Source organism: Pan paniscus, chromosome 10 (assembly GCF_029289425.2).
Source record: "Pan paniscus chromosome 10, NHGRI_mPanPan1-v2.0_pri, whole genome shotgun sequence".
In the NCBI taxonomy this organism is placed as follows: domain Eukaryota; kingdom Metazoa; phylum Chordata; class Mammalia; order Primates; family Hominidae; genus Pan; species Pan paniscus.
This window is the reverse complement of record NC_073259.2, coordinates 70,608,211-70,626,430: the sequence shown is the minus strand read 5'-3', so window position 1 is coordinate 70,626,430 and position 18,220 is coordinate 70,608,211. Positions and strand designations below refer to the sequence as shown.

The 18,220-nt window shown below is 37.7% G+C and overlaps 1 protein-coding gene across 3 annotated transcripts in view; it reads left to right on the top strand.

The window, feature by feature from the left end:
- Positions 1-18,220, top strand: part of SSPN (sarcospan) — a 99,534-nt gene that overhangs the window by 61,444 nt on the left and 19,870 nt on the right. The gene's annotated exons all lie outside the window — the stretch shown is intronic.

The following is an 18,220-nucleotide window of genomic DNA, read 5'->3' as shown; positions in this document are numbered from 1 at the left end:
CTGGCCATGGCAGAAGTATATTTGGGACTCCACCGAAGGATGTACTGTTCTAAGTAGAACAGTACTCAGCTGTTGTGAGTGTTGAAACATGTAGCATACTTGGCTTGATTAAATGAATTCTTTAATGTAAAACGGGTGCCACTTATTGAATACCTACTGTGTGCTCGCCCTGCTAGAGGCCTGACACGTATTATTTCTAATCCCCACGTCGTCCTGATGGGATCGTTTTAATCATTCTCATTTCTCAAATGAGGGAACCCAGGCCAGACTCACCCAGGGTCATGAGTGGGTAAAGCATTCAGCCATGCTGATTCCTCTTTATGCTAGACTATATCTGCGTTTTCCTCATTGAACCACACTGCCACCACATTTGGTTTGTAACTTTAATATTATGTTATATTACAGTGTCTTGTAGCATATTAAACTCTTTCACATGCATTATTTCATTTGAGCCACGAAACAACACTTTGAAGTGGGAACGGTTATTCCTTTTGGATTTGAGGAAATAGGCTAAGAGAAGTTAGATGACATTCTCAAGCCCAGAGATTGAATGTGGTCGAATCAAGAGAGACTAGAAATGACATTTTTGACTCCTTGTCTCATATTGCATCCTTACTGCTATTACTGACCACAGGAACTGTAACTCACAAAACATCCCTCAAAATAATTTTGTATCAGGGACAGACATTAGAGAGACCTGATATATATGCATCGATGGAGGTATTTCCTAATTAAGATTATTTGAATACACAATTTTTGCATAGTAATTTAAAACTTTAATTTTTGTACTAAGAATTCCCATGAAATTACCATGATTGGAGTTTTCTAAATCAAGTGATTTTAAAAATAGCTTTTCAGTAAGATATACTGGGTATTTCAGGCACCTCAATGACGATCCACATACCCAGGGGGAAAAAATGTCTGTCCTTTAATGCCAGGGGAATTAAAACAAACAAAGAATGAAGCTCTTTCATTCAGTGTTTTTAAATATCATTTGCAAATGTGTTCCCCATCCTTCCTTTATTGCAGCTTCAAAAGCTCAGCACCAAAGAGGCAAATTAGATGGAGAAAAAACTTATTTTAGGGTTTAAGGCATGAACATACAAACCATGCAACTCAGAAATTTTATGAACTAAAGCTTCTGTGGGAGATGATGTTCCTAATTGCCCTGGAAGCTCCCCGGGTGTTGCACAAAGGGCATTATATACAGCCAGGTCTCTGCTCTTTCTGGTTTTCTTTTTTATCATCTAGGATTCATTTGAAGTTTGCTCTCAGTACATAGCCCTGATGAAATCTGTCATCTTAGATTTTCTTTCAACTGAGAATCTATGTAGAGGAGAGCAGCTAGTAGAGATGTCCTGAGACTAGTGAGGAGGGTCTCTGAGGAGCCAGGCCAGGAACAACTCTCATCCTAGCAGGGCCAGAATTTGGGCAATGTGTCACTGTCTCACACAGACACCACGCTCTGCTTGTCCTCACCACTCTGTCTGTGGTTGGTCACAGGGCACTCTTCCAAGCTTTCAGGGAAGGGAAAAGATAGCGAGGCAGATGGCAAAGTGCAGATGTGTACACACCACACCTGGTGTTGAGCACCAGCTCAGCCACTGTGTGCTGAATAACTTTGAGTTTTGGCGGGGGGGTTTTGGAGACAGAGACTTGCTCTGTCGCCCAGGCTGGAATGCAGTGGCACGATTTTGGCTCACTGCAACCTCCCCCTCCCAGGTTCAAGACGTTCTCGTGCCTCAGCCTCCTAAGTAGCTGGAATTACAGGCGTGCGCCGCCACACCTAACTTGTGTGCCAAATAACTTGTGTGCTAACTTGTGTGCCGAATAACTTTGGACAAGTTACTTAACTTCTCTAGGTTTCCATTTCTTTACTAACAAAATCAGAATGATAATAATTCCTACCTTTTCGGGTTGCCCTGAGGATGAAATAAATTAATACATGTAAAGCACTTAAAATAGTGCCAACGAATGGCATGATTCAATGAGTTAGCTTTACTTATTAGCTGCTTGGGAAGCAGTCACCGGCAGTGTCACTCTTCAGAGGAAAGGTGGCTTTATTTCATCTCTAGACTTGCAAAACTATCATTTTTGACTCGCTACATTTCCAAGACTAGTTTGAACCCTGAAGAAAATATCAGTTTTGCCGTCTCACCTTTCTCTGTTCTCAGCCAAGTTACTATTTAGCAATCACAGTGGTATTTGATTGGTCCAGTACTTTCTGAATCTTTCTGGAGGTTTATAAAAATGAACTTGGAGGAGAGTGGCCTCCCCAAGGTCATTTTTCCTTTGGGATATGCAGTGATTCAGGGCTGGTATATCCTGCCGGGTTATATCAGTTTTCCCTGTTCAGGAACCCCACCAAACCGAAGCAATCCAGGCCCATCCCTGGGGCTGAGGCTGAGTCACACTGGCTCCGGGATATAGGCTGAAGCCAAGCTGAGTGAGGCACCCACGCTGTCTACAACTTTCCATGCTTCATTCTTCTGTTTCCCTTTATTCTGGTTGCCTCTTCTCATGTGGCCATCACTTCATTTTACAGGGGCCACTATCCCATTAACTTGGAATTTGGGGATTGCCATTTCCTTAACAGAACCTGGATATATGGGTAAATCCACTTAGGTGACTTCTCTTTGACCAATGCCTGGGTGACTTGATGAATATTCAAGGTGTGGTTACAGACTAAAGAGGCCCTTGGTGATCTATGATCAGAAATTTATGTCCAGTGGGATTTTAGGAAAACAAATAGGTCATTTTTTATCTATCCATAAATGTGACTCCAATCCCCAATCAAAAGATGATTGAAGTCTTTTTACTTCGATTACAAAAGATTCCTGTAAGGGGGGAAAAAAAAACCCAGAATGGAGTCACTGTGGAGACTACGTAACCTGTAAAAGTGCTGTTCATGTATTATAATTCTTTATAGATGGTTTGAGGGTTGTAAGTCATACCGCAATGACAAAACAAAGTGAAATAGCAACTTTTGAGGATGCACTTGGCTGGGTACAGGGGATCCTAGGACAGAGAAGTGTGTTCTGCATTTTATTCTGTTAATGGCTTTAGTAGCTAAGTCAGATGGGAATTCAAGCTTGCTCATTTTTCTGGAATTCTTATTGATGAAAAATGTGTAAGGATTGAAGTAATCTAAGGACTTTGGGGATTTTACTTCTCACTCAAATGAATACAGGTTTAGTTTAGGTAAAGCATTGCATGCTTAACGTTTGGTTTTCCCTTCCTCATTCAGTAACATCTGTGGAGGGTGTCTGCTGTGCTACGCATTGGCCTAAAAATAATGAATCAACTACCTGGAGGAGATCTCCAGATCCTGATGAACATGTGCCCTTATTATATCTGACAGTAATGAACACTTCCGATTAGAAAATGTAACGTACACAAATATTTTTAAGATCCATTTACCTTTCAAAGTATTCCACTTGCAGTGATTTATTTGCTTTGGCATCTCTACTCTGAAGTCAATTTAAGTGCAAACTCTTGCTTCTCATCCCCAGTGAATATGTTTAGTATTCGATATTCTCTTGGCCCTTGTAGGGAATATTCCCATGGAAAGTGAGAATTTCTTTGCCTTATTGTGCTTTTTAGCTTCCCCTACTCTCCCTCCATTGCTCCCATACCCCACTCAGTGGAGTAAAAACCCTGAGATAAATACTGCATTAATCACATTGGAAAGTTTAAGGCAAGGGCTTAAAAGAAAGGGAAGAATATTTCCTTTATTTAATGTCATTCGTAAAACTCATCACATGAATCTGTAATGATTAAAAGTCATGTCAAAAATTTCAGTAACAGTTTTCGTATGTTAACTTATCCTAAGAAATTCAAGTTGCAGGTTTATTCAGGTTTTAAAAACCGATTTTAAGTCTTGCCTTAATGGAAGGGAAAATTGGGTGGTTATTTATTTTAAAGCAGAATATACCATGAAACTCACAAGCAGACATACCACATATACCAAATAAGGAACAAATATAGTTGTTATCCAGAATTTATAAGTAGGGAAAGTAAGATAATAATTTAGCTAAATGGTTTGATCATGGTTATGAAAAGTAACTGGAAGAGAGAAAGGTTTGGCGTTAGGGTATGGGATAAACCCTCAAGTCAAGAAGCTAAATGTGGTGTTAACTTTCTATAGAGTTGTATTGACATTTGAAAATTTTAATCTGGAATTATACTTTTAGGAGTATACTGCATAGTAACACATTATTCTTCATATTGGGACTTTAATATGCTTCCAAAATATAATGTCGCATCCCTGGTATCCCTGGGAAATAATTTTTATTATGGCAACTGCCACAGGATTGTTAGGAACTGAGGAGAGATAATTACATGGCCCAACTCAATCTCCATTGAATACATAGAACAATAATGACAGGAAAATTATTGTATAGGCATAGGAAGTTCTCATAGTAAGTATAAAAATGGAATGCAATTGAATTATTTTGGCAAAAGAAGTTAATTTGTATATATATATATATTTGGAAATAAAATGGAATATTCAAGAATTTGGTGAGGCCGGGCATGGTGTCTTACACCTGTAATCCTGGCACTTTGGGAGGCCAAGGCAGGCAGATTGCATGAGCTCAGGATTTTGAGACCAGCCTGGTCAACATGGCAATATCCCATCTCTACCAAAAATACAAAAATTTAGCTGGGTGTGGTGGCACCCACCTGTAGTCCCAGCTACTCGGGAGGCTGAGGTGGGAGGATCACTTCAGCCTGGGAGGCAGAGGTTGCAGTGAGCTGAGATTGCACCACTGCACTCCAGCCTGGGCAACAGAGTGAGACCCCATAACAGAAAAAAAAAAAGAATTTGGCGAAATGTTTCCTGAAATAATTTCAGTAATAGAATAAAGAGTAAGATAGGTTAAGATTGAACAAAATCATTAGATGTTCAGAATCAGCAGGAGAAATGTGTTTTCGCCTCTACTTACAGCCTTCTACTAAGCCTGATGTGCAAAGGCCAAGAGAGTGCTTATGTAATGAGGAAATTGTCCCTAAATCTTCTTTTTAAAAAAAAAAAATGAGGAGAAGCGGCAGATTCTAATTTTTTTTTAATCCTGTATTGTGGATATATTCAACTCAGAAAGTTAGTCTCTGGAAGCTTTTGAGATGTCAGTCATCATTTTGGATTTAATTTTTTGATAGAAATACTGGTACATAGAATTTTGGGATAATCAAATGAAAAATAAAATAATTTATTATCTTACTTTAAGTAATATTCTCAGGGCCACTATATATCCCCGACAATTAATAATGGATAATTAATAAATGTTTAACTGAAATCTATTTATTCCATACTTGCCATTATCAGAGCTTCTGTTTGAACATGCATATGCCCATTTTTAAGCTATATACAGTCATCCCTTAGTATCTGCAGGGGATTGGTACTGGGACTCCTGATACCAAAATTCACAGATACTCAAGTCCCTGCTATAAAATGGTGTAGTATTTGCATATAATTTATGCACATCCTACATATGCTTTAAATCATTTCTAGATTACTTATAATACCTAATACAATATAAATACTATGTAAACAGTTGACACACTATATTATTGAGGGAATAATGACATGAAAAAGTCTGTACATGTTCAGTACAGACACAACCATCCTTTTTTTATCCAAATGTTTTTGATCCGTGGTTGATTAAATTCATGGATATGGAACCCATTGATACAGAGGGCTGACTGTAGTTGTATATTCAAACACAGACAAATTTATTTATGACATTTAAGACAACTATGAGGTAATAGTAAGGAATGTGTTATTACTCCATTTTGGCTTCTGGATTCTAGAAGAATTCAGAACATATTAACTTAACATTACTTAGATTTTTTATTTCATGTTATAAAATGGCAGGACTCAGGAAGGTCATTTGACTTATTTTGCACTCTCCTAACTAGAATAGGACATATTAGGATTGATGTGGCTGAATGCTAGATGTTGATATTACCACTCTTAACCTTTTATGAAGAAAGCAATGGCATAGGTTTCTCTAATGTTTGGTCTGACAGTTGAATAGATAGATTGCCAATATGATGCCCTCTTTCAGTGTGGTCTGAGAAAATGGATGTTTTCTAGATTTGCTCTTGCCTTTAGCTGTATCTGAGACATTTCTATTAAGGATGGTCTTTCACTGGATCCACTTGGTTGTATTGTGGCCTGAAGGGTTAATGGTAATATTAAAAGGAAACACATAAGGTTATGTTGAAGAGTTCAGCATGTATGTTTCTATGTTACTGTAGGATAGTGTATTAGTCTGTTCTCACGCTGCTATAAAGATACTACGTGAGACTAATTTATAAAGAAAGGAGGTTTAATTGACTCACAATTCCACATGGCTGAGGAGGCCTCAGGAAATTTACAATCATGGCAGAAGGCAAAGGAGAAGCAAATCATATCTTACAGGGCTGCAGGAGAGAGAGCACTGGGGAAATTGCCACTTATAAGCCATCAGATCTCATGAGAACTCACTATCTCATCTTCTCATGAGAAGAGCATAGGGGGAACCACCCCCATGATCAAACCACCTTCCATCAGGTTTCCCCCTCAACACATGGGGATTACAATTCAAGAGAGATTTGGGTGGGGACACAGAATCAAACCATATCAGACAGGAATGTAATCTAGTCATTAAACTTTAATTAGGTATAATTCACTGCAAAATGCAGTTCATTTTTAGGTCTTCCATCCTGGCAAACTAAGGAAGTACTGGTCAAAAAATGTCCATCAAAATCCAGAGCTGGATGGGACCTCATGATGTCATAGTTTAACCTTCCAGTTATTATTTACTGTAAATGTTCAAGTCTAGGTTTATCACGATGAGTTCATAAGCTTACAGTGAACTTCTTTTAAAAAAATAGATGCTAGGAACAGGCTTTACAGCATAAGCTATATAAAAACCTATTCCATAGGCACACCCTCTTTCAGATGCTTTGGATGCAGTCTCAGATCTCTGTGTATTGAGATAAAACTTGGCAAGAGTAACTGTCAGATGCCTGAGTGAAGCAGCTCACTCCATCACCCTGGTTAATTTTAAAATTCATATGTGTACACCTACACATATGGCATTAACTAAAATACATTTTTCTTTCTGTCTTAGTCGGCTCAGGCTGCTATAACAAAATACCGTAGACTGGGTGACTTAAACAGCAAACATTCATTTTCTCACAGTTCTGGAGACGGGAAGTCCAAGATCAGGGTGTCAACATGGTCAGGGGCTAGGGAGGGTTCTCTTCCTGGCTTGCAGGCGGCTGCCTTCTTGCTGTGTGCTCACATGGTCTTTTCTCAGTTCATGCATGTGAAGAGAAGAAGAGATCTCTTTCTCTTCCTCTTCTCATGAATCCTCCAGTCCTGTTGGATTAGGACCCCATGCTTAGGATCTTATTTAACCTTAATTACCTCCTAAAAGCCCTATCTCCAAATATAGTTACTTTTGAGGTTACAGCTTCAACATATGACTTACGGGGACACAATTCAGTCCATAGCACTTCCGGTGAGGGTTATACATTTGCACAGCAACCTCAGTGATTCTTAAGCTCGTTTTACAGCTTATTATTGAAAGCCCTACGGCTTTCTTGGAACAGCTAGAAGTCTGAGTGTTTCCGATGGGTATTCTGAGCCCGTAATCTGACACATGGAGGTACGATGGGGTGGCGCGGCTCCGTGCTCATGCCAGTAGTGAGACATATGGAGGAAGCTGTTTTCATTGCATTTACAGATTGCTTCTTTTGTCAAATTTCTGTAAAAATAAAATCAAGTAAATCTAGCTAGTGAATACAATTCTAAGGTTAACTTAGGCATTTCCTTTGCTGCATTAACTCTTTAAGGCTTAGGAACCTCCACGCTGTAAATTCCTGCATTTCTTTATGCTCCAGGGAGTATCCTGATGTCAAGATGTAGCTCAAGGATACTTTGGCTTCTGATGCAAAGGTGGCTGGCTGAGTGGTAACATTGGGGAATGCTTATATGTTCAGCCATTGACCAAGCCTGCTGTCCTGTGGAGGGTAGTGATCGCATACTGTGGGCACCCCCCACCCGCCCTTTGAGCCTTATGAGGTAATAGCCTTTAGTAGGTGCCTTCACTCTTTGGTAGATCTTCATTTTGACACACATTTAAGGGCTTCTCATTGGATTCTGTTCCCTCACTTAAGAAGTCCTGAGCTGGGCTCTGCTTTTCCTTCACTAAGTACTGTATTGCACAAACCCAAGCCACCCAAGAGGGAAAGACCAGGGAAGACTAAAACATGCAGCCTTTCATAACAATTGGTCCAATCTCAGTTCCAAAACGAAAAGGGATGGCCACGATGGGATACTGTAAGCTCTCCAGTTTGATTTTTGAGCATATTTAAAGTTGATGCTCTCTGAGCTAATGTTGCTAGAGCCACGGTCCCTAATTGTGAATTTCATAAATGTGAGTGTTTCATTATGGTGTTTCCTGGGGCTGGCAAAAGTCCAGTAAGTGACGGGACGTTAGAAAGCAGACAGTTTGTTCACAAATGAGCATTCTCAGATTCTGCTGAAGAAGTTCTGTTGGACCTGCTTCTAATCTTTGCCGAAATGAGCAACTCTCCCCTGGCTGGGAGTGCCGTGGTACTGAGAGAGGTGGTGAGAAACCTGGAGGAAGCGCTTTTAAGTGGCATCCTACTCAGTTGTTTTTAAAGCGTTAGATTCAGCATTCACTCTAAGGAGCAATTAAAAACCCCTTTAAGATATATTATTATCAAGCCCTCTCTCTTGTATGGAAGATAATGACAGGAGACCAGAAAAGGGGGAGGGGGTTGCTAATGTGTTAACTAGACTTTGACGAGGGAGAGAATTTTAGCTTTATTACTAAGTGGGGGAAAAAAACACTTCCTTGGCTGGCTTCCTTCTGAAGTATCAGGTGTGGCATGCATATCAGGCCATTGGCCTGATCTCACAGGCTTAGCCCTATCTCACATTTAGCTATGCCAGGAAAGCTATGAAGGAGGCATTTTCTAAGACAAGGGCAACAGCATTTCAGTCCTCATCAATTCTGTTGGAGGTTGGAGGTGCTCTTCTCTCAGGGAGAAACTTGCAGGAGGACTGTACCTACCTCAGGAAGATAGTGGGGCACCCAAGGCAGTGAAGAGGGCAAACTTAGACTCCCTAAGGCAAATGTATGATCATAAATGAGAAGGGATTTCTTCATGACTGCATACAGAATTCTGTGTACAGAGTTTGAATCTTTTAGTTTATGAGTTACATGTTCAACAAGTTTATGTACTTCTCCCAGGCTCTTTGCTAGTCAGGTTCTGAAACAGAAGGACCAAACCCACACAGGTTGGCTTTGTCTCATAATCTTTCCATGAACAAGTAGTTTGAGAAGCCTCTTAAAGGGCTTTGGTGTGCATTAAGGGCTTGAGACCAACTAGGAATTTTTTAATGCACATAGGGTGACCGTAACTATTGTGTTATAGAACCCTCAAGAAAGAATTCTTCTTCAGTCACCAAATCGTGTGCGTCACAAATTTTTCCACCTCAAGACCTCCCTGAAGCTTTGCTCCCCTTCTCTCTGTCCTCACACACACATCACAAAAAGCTCAGTGTCTGGCTAACCCGTGTTGCCATGGGAGGCGAGGGGGAAATGTAGGAGAGGCTGCAGGCTGCATGGGGACACTGACCTCCTCATGTTGAAAAGGACAAAACACTTTCAAAGGAGAAGTAATATTATAATATATATTACTTTATGTTCCCTCATACTGTTTTTCATAAAGTACTGTCAATTAGAAAAGCCACTTGATAATATTTTTAAAGGTTGAACAAGATGGTTCTCCCATTTACACTCCCATTCCAATGTTACATAATTCAATTTATATTGATTTACTGTATAATTTCTATGCACTGTGCTATTTAATATGTTTATATTTATTGTACTATTCAACATATATGAACCCAGGAGTTTAATGTAGAATTATCTCTGCAGTCATTTCTAGAATGGGACCTAATTTCAGAACTGACTGAATTATGGCTAAGTAATGAAATCCAGCCCATGACTATACTACTGGAGTAGGCTCAATCCACATCAGCAAGATTCCTTTCCCTCTTCTGAGGGCTTGAAAAATCCCCAAGTGAAACAAATAAACTATAGGTTGTTTATTTCTTCCCACAAATACTGTTTGTAACAGTTCTGCCCCTCCTGTTGATTCATGAGAAAGGCTGGAACACAATCTTTGATTCTCTTACATTCTTTGGAAATTGATTATTTTGCAAGAATAAGTATTTATAGAACTTGGTGATTAGTTTCTGGTAAGTCATCACAAGAGTTAGTTAGGAGCAGAAGCCACACCCTAGCCACCCTCCCTCTGTATTTTCATATACCAGGTATGGTGCCCCCAGGAGCTTAGTCTCTGGGTGAGGAAACACAGGTACAACTAACTGCAATTTAGTTTTAAAAACAAAATGCCAAGGTGGTGCCTTAAACAATGTACTGTGCTAGCACAGAGAAGAACATGATGAACCCTCAGGGTAAGATCAGAAAAAGAAAGGAGAGGGGGTCTGAAATTTGAGGAATGACTCCAGCTTTGGAGTAAGGGTAGAATTCTGGCTCTATTAATGTAGAATCATTTTCCAAAAAATATTTGGTAATGATTTTTAAATTTTCATTTCTATGTGAATTTGAACAAATGTCGGTAATTCTGTGCAATTCTATGCTTTTTAAAATTATAAACATTTCAATTGCATAATAACATAGAAAATAATGCATAATAACATAGAAAAAAATGCCCACTTATTCATTCCTAGCTTTGCTAAATTTTAGTATTTTGTAATAATTGCTTTTTTATTATTTTTAAAGAAAGGAAACATTACATTGTATTGAAGTCTCCCATGTTTCATTTCTTAATCAAATTCCCCTACGCCTCCCATCTTCCCCAGAGATATGTACTATCCTGAATTTGGTATTTTTTATGCATAAGCCTATTTTCATACTTTGAAAATTTGTATATATCCATAACCAACATGTCATATTTTAATTTTTATACAGATGGTATCATATCATTTCTGCTCAACATCGTTTTTGAGATTTATTTATAATAGTACACAGATACCATTCATTCATGTTTGCTATACTGAATTTCACTGTTAGGAATATACAACATTGGCCAGGTACAGTGGCTCACACCTGTAATCCCAGCACTTTGGGAGGCCAAGGCAGGAGGATTGCTTGAGCCTAGGAGTTCAAGCCTGGGCAACATGGCAAAACCCCATCTCTACAAAAAATACTTTTTGTAGAGAAATTAGCTGGGTGTGGTGGCAGGTGCTTGTTGTTCCAGCTACTCAGGAGGCTGAGGTGGGAGGATCATTTGAACTTGGGAGGTTGAGACAGTGGTGAGCCATGATCGCACCACCACACTTCAGCCTGGGCAACAGAGCAAGACCCTGTCTCAAAAGAAAGTGGTGGTGGTGGTGGGGGGATATATAACAGTTAATTCATTCTCTTGTTGAAGAAAATTTGTTTTAAAAAATGATTTTTTATTTTGCATTTACGGTGTTACAGTGGATATTCTTGTCTATAACTCCCTGTGCACATAAAGTCTTGTTAAAGCATATTCCTAGAAGTCAAATTGTTGGGTCATAAGATATAGACATCGTCAAATTACTAGCTATTGCCAAGTCACTACCACAAATCCAAATTGGACTAACTTACACCTCACCTCCACCAATGGTAAATCAGAGTTCTTTACCTATCTTATTTGTGTGCAATGGTATCTTGTTTTAATTTGCATTTTGGTGTTGCTACTGGAGTTGAACATATTTTATGTTGATAGGCCATTTTATTTTGTGTTCTATCATTTATTTATTCAAAAAATATTTTCTATGGGTTGTTCGTTTCTTATTTATTTATAGGATTCGTTACTTTTGTTACTTAATCTTTGTGGTTTTAGGTACTACAAATATCTTTTTCTGGTTGGTATCATATCTTTTATTTATGGTGTTTTTGTTATGAAAAAAGATTTAATCTTCATATATTTATATTTATCAGTTCTTTTTTTATGGATTTGATATAGTTTAAAGAAATTTTTCCCTACTCCAAGGCCATAAAAATATTTTTCTATACCATTTTCTAAAAATGTTAAAGGTTTGCTTTTGGGTATTCATATCTTTATTATAAGTGGTTTCTTTTTGCAATGATGTGAAGGGTCTATGCATTTTTTCTCACATGGATTGATAATTACTTTAGCACCGTTTAATAAATAATCAGTCCCTTTCATAGTGATCTGTTACACCCATTTATCATCTGTCAAGTTTCCATATTAGATTTGCTTTGTGATTTTCCTTAGTTCTATTGTTTTATTTGGCTGTCACTATGCCAATACCATTGTCTAAATTAAAATGATGGTATAATGCATCTTGTTATAAAGATGATAGGATAAGCAGCCCACCCCCAACCCACCCTCCTTCATTTTATTCTTCTTCAAAATTTTCTCGGTGAATCTTAGCCATTTTCTCTTGCATATACACTTTAGAATAGGCTTTTCAAGTTCCAAGAAAAATACTTTTGGTAATTTCCTGGCATTTGTACTTTCTATACATGACCAAAGATGATCTCACCATTTATTTGAGTCTTCTCTAATGTCTTTTATCTGGTCTTTTGATTATTGAGTTCACTTTAGTTGCTTTGTGCTCAGTTCATGTGTTTTTCATATCAATTATTTGATATTTGATTAGACTTATTTTGTGACCAATCTTCATAAACAGTTCATGAATGCTTGGGAAAAATGTGGATTCTCTCATTTTGGGGTTTAGGGTTCTATACTCAATTTTAAAATTAAGTTTGTTCCCTTTGCCTGGAATTGCTGTCAGATGTATATTTAGAATCTTCTTATTCTTCCTCCATATTTCTTATCCTGTCTAGTATGTTTCATCTCTCTTTATCTCTCTGTGCTGTATCTTAGGTTATTTTCTCAGATTTTCTGGTTCACTTTTCCCTTCTTCATTTAGGTTTAATCTGCCTTTTACCTGTCCTTTGAGTTTTTACTGCCAGCAATTTTAATTTTTCATTCTAGAACTCACTGATGTTGTTACTGATGTTATTTTCACATATCCCTGGTGCTTTAAAAACTGTCCTGTTCTTTATGTTTTCAGTTCCTTCCTTCATGTGTTTGTTTTGAATGTACTTTTTATAGGCTCTGCTCATTACTTCCATTATTTGGAATTCTTATAGCTCTGATTCTTAGAGCGTGTGTGTGTGTGTGTGTGTGTGTGTGTGTGTGTACATGCATGTAAGAGCTAGCCTTCACTAATAATTAATTCTTCAAGTGTTTGCTAATTTTGGTTTGTGAGTTCATCTTCCAAGAGGCTTTATGTATGATAACTTCATATAGCCTATTTGAGAGTACAACCCTTCCAGATGGGTTTGTCTTGCCATATGTCCCAGTGATGTTACAGGCCTAGAACCACTTTGTTTCCTTAACTTACTTATTATGAAAAATTTCAAGCGTACACAAGAGTAGATACAATTGTATAATGAACCTCTATATTCTCATCACCGAGCCTTGATAACTATCAACTCATGCTCAATCTTGTCTTATCTGTATGTTCCTATATTTCCTCCACACCCACACACTACACACACTACACAGTGGATTATTTTTCACTAAATCCCAGACTTTATATCATTTTATTTATAAATATTTTGCTATGTAAGTCAAAAGATGAAGACTAAAAAATAATAAATATACTAATAATACACCTAACAAGTTAATTTCTTAATAGAATCAAACCACTGTTCAAATATCCATGATTAACTCATTAATAGTTCCTCCTAGATTTGTCAAAATCAGGATCTCAATAAGATCTATACACTGCAGTTGACTCATATATTTCTAACATTTCCTTTACTCAAAAATTTACCCTTTGTCTCTCCTTTCTATTCCCTCTCTCTCTCTGTGTCTCTCTCTCTCTGTCTCTGTCTCTCTCCCCCTTACAATTTATTTATTGAAATAGCCAGGTTTTGGTTTATTTTTTCAGGATCACTTTCATGTTACTTTCTCATCTTAATAGGTTCCAGGACTAGGAAAATAGTAGAAAAACCTCAAACTGCCCCCCTGCATCTGTTGAGACAGAACAATTTTCTTGATGACTTCCAGTGCTAGTGGGCTAATTGTTTTTTCATTTTATAAGGGATGCTACGTTTTATCCAGCATTTTACAGTGTTTTATAGGGAGAGAGTTTTCCTATAATTTAGTCCTTAATATTATGCAGAAATGAAACCTTTTGATGCTTTTTAGAAATTTATTTTGGATCAACTTGCAAGTTTCTTATCCTTTCTGAGCTGCAAGTTTCTATAAAATAGAGTAATATTTTTTACTTTATTGCACTGTTTGGGGGAAAATGAGCTAATGTATAAAAAGTAGGTAATACGAAAAAGGTACACTTTGTGGGTAGTGGGAATAGCTGAGCAGGATTTGACGAATAAGTGTGAGTGAATTCAAGATGGTTGAAAGAGTAGTACCATTACACTGGGTAGATAAGGAAAGAAAAGCACATTTTAGGTCAAAGGCACAAGTCATGTCCTATGACTGTTCAGCCCAGTTTTCATCCATAACCAACTTTATTGCTTCACAATTCTGTTGGTTGTGCTTATTTTGTCTTTTGAGGATATAACTGCAAGAATTCCCAGCAGTTCCTATCAAATATGAATCTTAACCCACATACACAAATTTGTGTTATAATATGAAAATGAGACCCAAACCAAAGTGATTCTACTTGAAGATCTCCATGGTAAGTCATACACTGGGATAGTTGTCAGATTTCTCTTCTTGGTTTTCTGTAAATTGATGAAACACTCAGCCTTGGGTTCAATGGTTTAAAATGATGAGCTATTTGCAATTGTTTCAAGCAAGGTTTTTGGAACTTTTGAATTGTAGTCACTTTGTGCTGGCACACGTCTTACAGATCTTCCTAGCTTTCCAGCCTCACTTTGGCAGGAACATCAAAGAAAGCACACTATATCCATAAGATTTGGGGGATTCACACTCCTCTCATCCAGCTGCTGGTCACAAGTTCCAACTCATTTTTATCAGTTCCATTGGGTGGTTTTCTAATATCCTATAAAGCAACATAGGAGATACAAGTGAACATCTGCAAAGCACAGTGTGTGCTGAGAAACAGGGCAGTCACTTAACAAGCACATTTTTCTTCCCACTCTTTCTGTGCTTGGACAACAGATCTGGCTAAACTACACAGCAATGCAAATTACAATGTAACTTTGGTGGGAAAAATTATATAAAATTCTAGTTATCAAGTAGTTTCAAACAATGACAAAACCTACCACTTTGAATTAGAAAGCATGTATCTAGCTGTACAAAGCGCTTCGGCTTGGCACGTAAGTATTCCATACTTCTTTACCAACCAATCAGAACTTTTATCACAACGTACTGGTGAATCCATTCTCATTTCTGGCAACTGCATGAGCAAAATTTTCTTAAGAAAATTGCCCGTAAATTCTTAGATATTTTGTTTTTACAATGTGTTTTCCAAAGAGATCTAAATTTAACAAAGTTGTAGGTGAGGAAGCCCTGCTTTTGCATTATAATTTAATTAATTAGCATTTATTTTTGTTTACTTTGAATGTCTTTGCATACTCATATGAAAATACATACATTTACAATAATTCAGATGTAGACCTGTCAGATATCAACTCCTCAGGTAGAATGACAGTTAAAATAATAAAGGGGTGGATGTTAAACATGAGCTAGACTTAGGTGTGATTGAGCAAGTGTCTTTTCTCTTTAGATCCTGAAAGGAAATACTTCTCTGTGATAGAATTTCTTGTCTAGAATTGACTTTTCCCTGAGAAATTTTGACCTGGATTTCTACCATCTTCTTTTAAAAATAATCTCGCATGTCATCTTTGCAAAGTCAGTATTACAAATTGTTTCCCCCAACTCCCTGGAAAGATGTGGAAATGACCAGATGAGGCTCTGTGTCGAAACCCAAACCCCTCGTGGGCAGGCAGAACTTAGTTCTTCCATAAATAGGATTTCTACACTAGAGCTTTTCATCGGCAGCTTTTACTCTAATGAAAAAAAAAAAGTAAAATCAGTGAAGCTCTGGGGTTGGCAATACCTAAGACAAATGAAAAGGCATTGAAAATCTTCCAGATATATCATAGGCCAAATAAAGTAGTCATTCGCAAAGCTTCCTAGACATAAAAAGTTGCTAGCTACGGTTTTGTTCACAGTGAAAAAGAAGCTTCTATTTTGAGCTTGGTTAGATAAAATGAAGAAAAAACTTTTTTTCAAGGTTATAATTAGTGCTCTGAGTTTTAATGCTGGTCCACTAATGTTAGTGTTTAGAGACAGATTGTTACAATGCTTCCCTCCTCTTGGTGGTCAGTTCTGCCGTAAACTCTTCGCTTTATATTTGCGCCCCTATTACTTCTGGAATTCGCCATGGATATCTGTGCACTAAGTTTGGCTGAAACAATTGTGTTTTTTAAAAAAGTAATATTAACTTGAGGATCTCATATGGCCAGAATAATAGTTTTAATTGAAAAGCATTTTTTTTCCCAGAAATTAAATGATTGTCATTGTAAAACCACAGTAGTGTAATCAGAGAAACATGCAGCTGGGCATGGGACATAGTTCCTAAGATTGGCATTTCCTGGGTAGTAGATTATATATAGGTTTGTAACAGAAATAAAAAGAGGCAGGAAAAGAAGTTTTATAACTCTTAGGTATTTGCAAACTATGTTAACATTGTTGGAAAGATTTTTGAAAAGTGGGTCCTTGCTATGAAAGCAAAATATCATCCTAGAGATGATGAAACCGAGGCTCCAAGGGTTAACTTCATCAGTCAGCTAGAAAGTGGTGGAGGTGGGTTTTGAACCATTTCACTAGACCCAGAGCTAACATGCATGCACCACCTTGTTCTCTGTCTTTAGGTATGTGGCCCATTTTGCTGTAATACTTCACAGTTCCCTTTTGTTGTCCTTTCTCGGGGACATTTATATGTTGTCTATGAATCCTGTGAATTCTTAGATACTTATAGTGGATGCATGTTGTTGAAATAACAGAGTCAGCAAGGCTCTCAAACATCTACTTTTTTTTAAAGGGTTGCTGGGCATTACCAATTCATTTTTTAAGGGAGAACATATCACTTTAAGGATTTATTATTTGTATTTTACTAATCACTGTATGTCATGTTTGTTGGGAAAGGAAGCTATGATGATAATTGCTACATTCTCCATAGCTCTTCTCAACAGCTGACAGGTTATCTATCTACTTATTTGTTTATGGTCTGCCTCTCCACTTTAGCCCCATCAAGGCAGGGATTTTTCTCTCTTCTTTTCACTGTAGTATCTCCAAGCCTCAAAGAGTACCTGGCACATGGTAGTTACACAAGGAATATTTGTTAAATGAGCAGAATGAGATGATTTCTAAGTTGTGACTGAGTGCTTATATTTACATCTGTTATTCATTTTCAGCTTGAATTTGAGCAGTTTGAGTTCCTGTGAGATGGTGGAAAACACCTACTACAATTCCAGGCACGTTATTTATGATATTTAAAAGCCAATTATTAACTGTCATTTTCTCCATTTTGTATGTGATAAGACTGAGTCTCAATGACTAAGTCACGATCCCCCAGCCTGCATGGTCATTTGGACCTCAAAGACTTTCTTTTTCACACTGCCTTAGGATTTGTGCTTCAGCAATTCATGAGGGGAGCAGATGGTAGAATGTTCTTCAGATCTCTGCAGTTCTTGCTTATAGTGCTGTCAGGATTCCTTCAGGCAGGTGGCTGTACCATGCAGTGGCTAAGAGCCAGGCTCTGCACTCTGACAGCACAGCCATCGATTCTGTGATATACAGTATATTTGCTGTGTGACCATGACATTATTGTCTCCATTTTATAGATAGGGAAACTGAGGCTAAAAATAATTAAACAGCTTTGTCCAAGATCATTTAGCTAGCAAAGTAATTGAGTCAAGATGCAAACTTTAATGCCCATGTTCTTACCACTATGTAACCCTGTCTCCTTAATTATGTGTATAGTTCTATACTTGATTTTACAGAATCAAATAAGCAGTTATCATTTATTGAATGAACTGTTACTTGGTGTTTCATGCTTTGCGCCATTTTCACCTTTCTCACTTTATCCAATTAGGGAAAGAGTACATTTTGTGTTCCTTTATCTTGCCTTTACCTAAAAATATAATGAAAAAGAATTAATAATAAT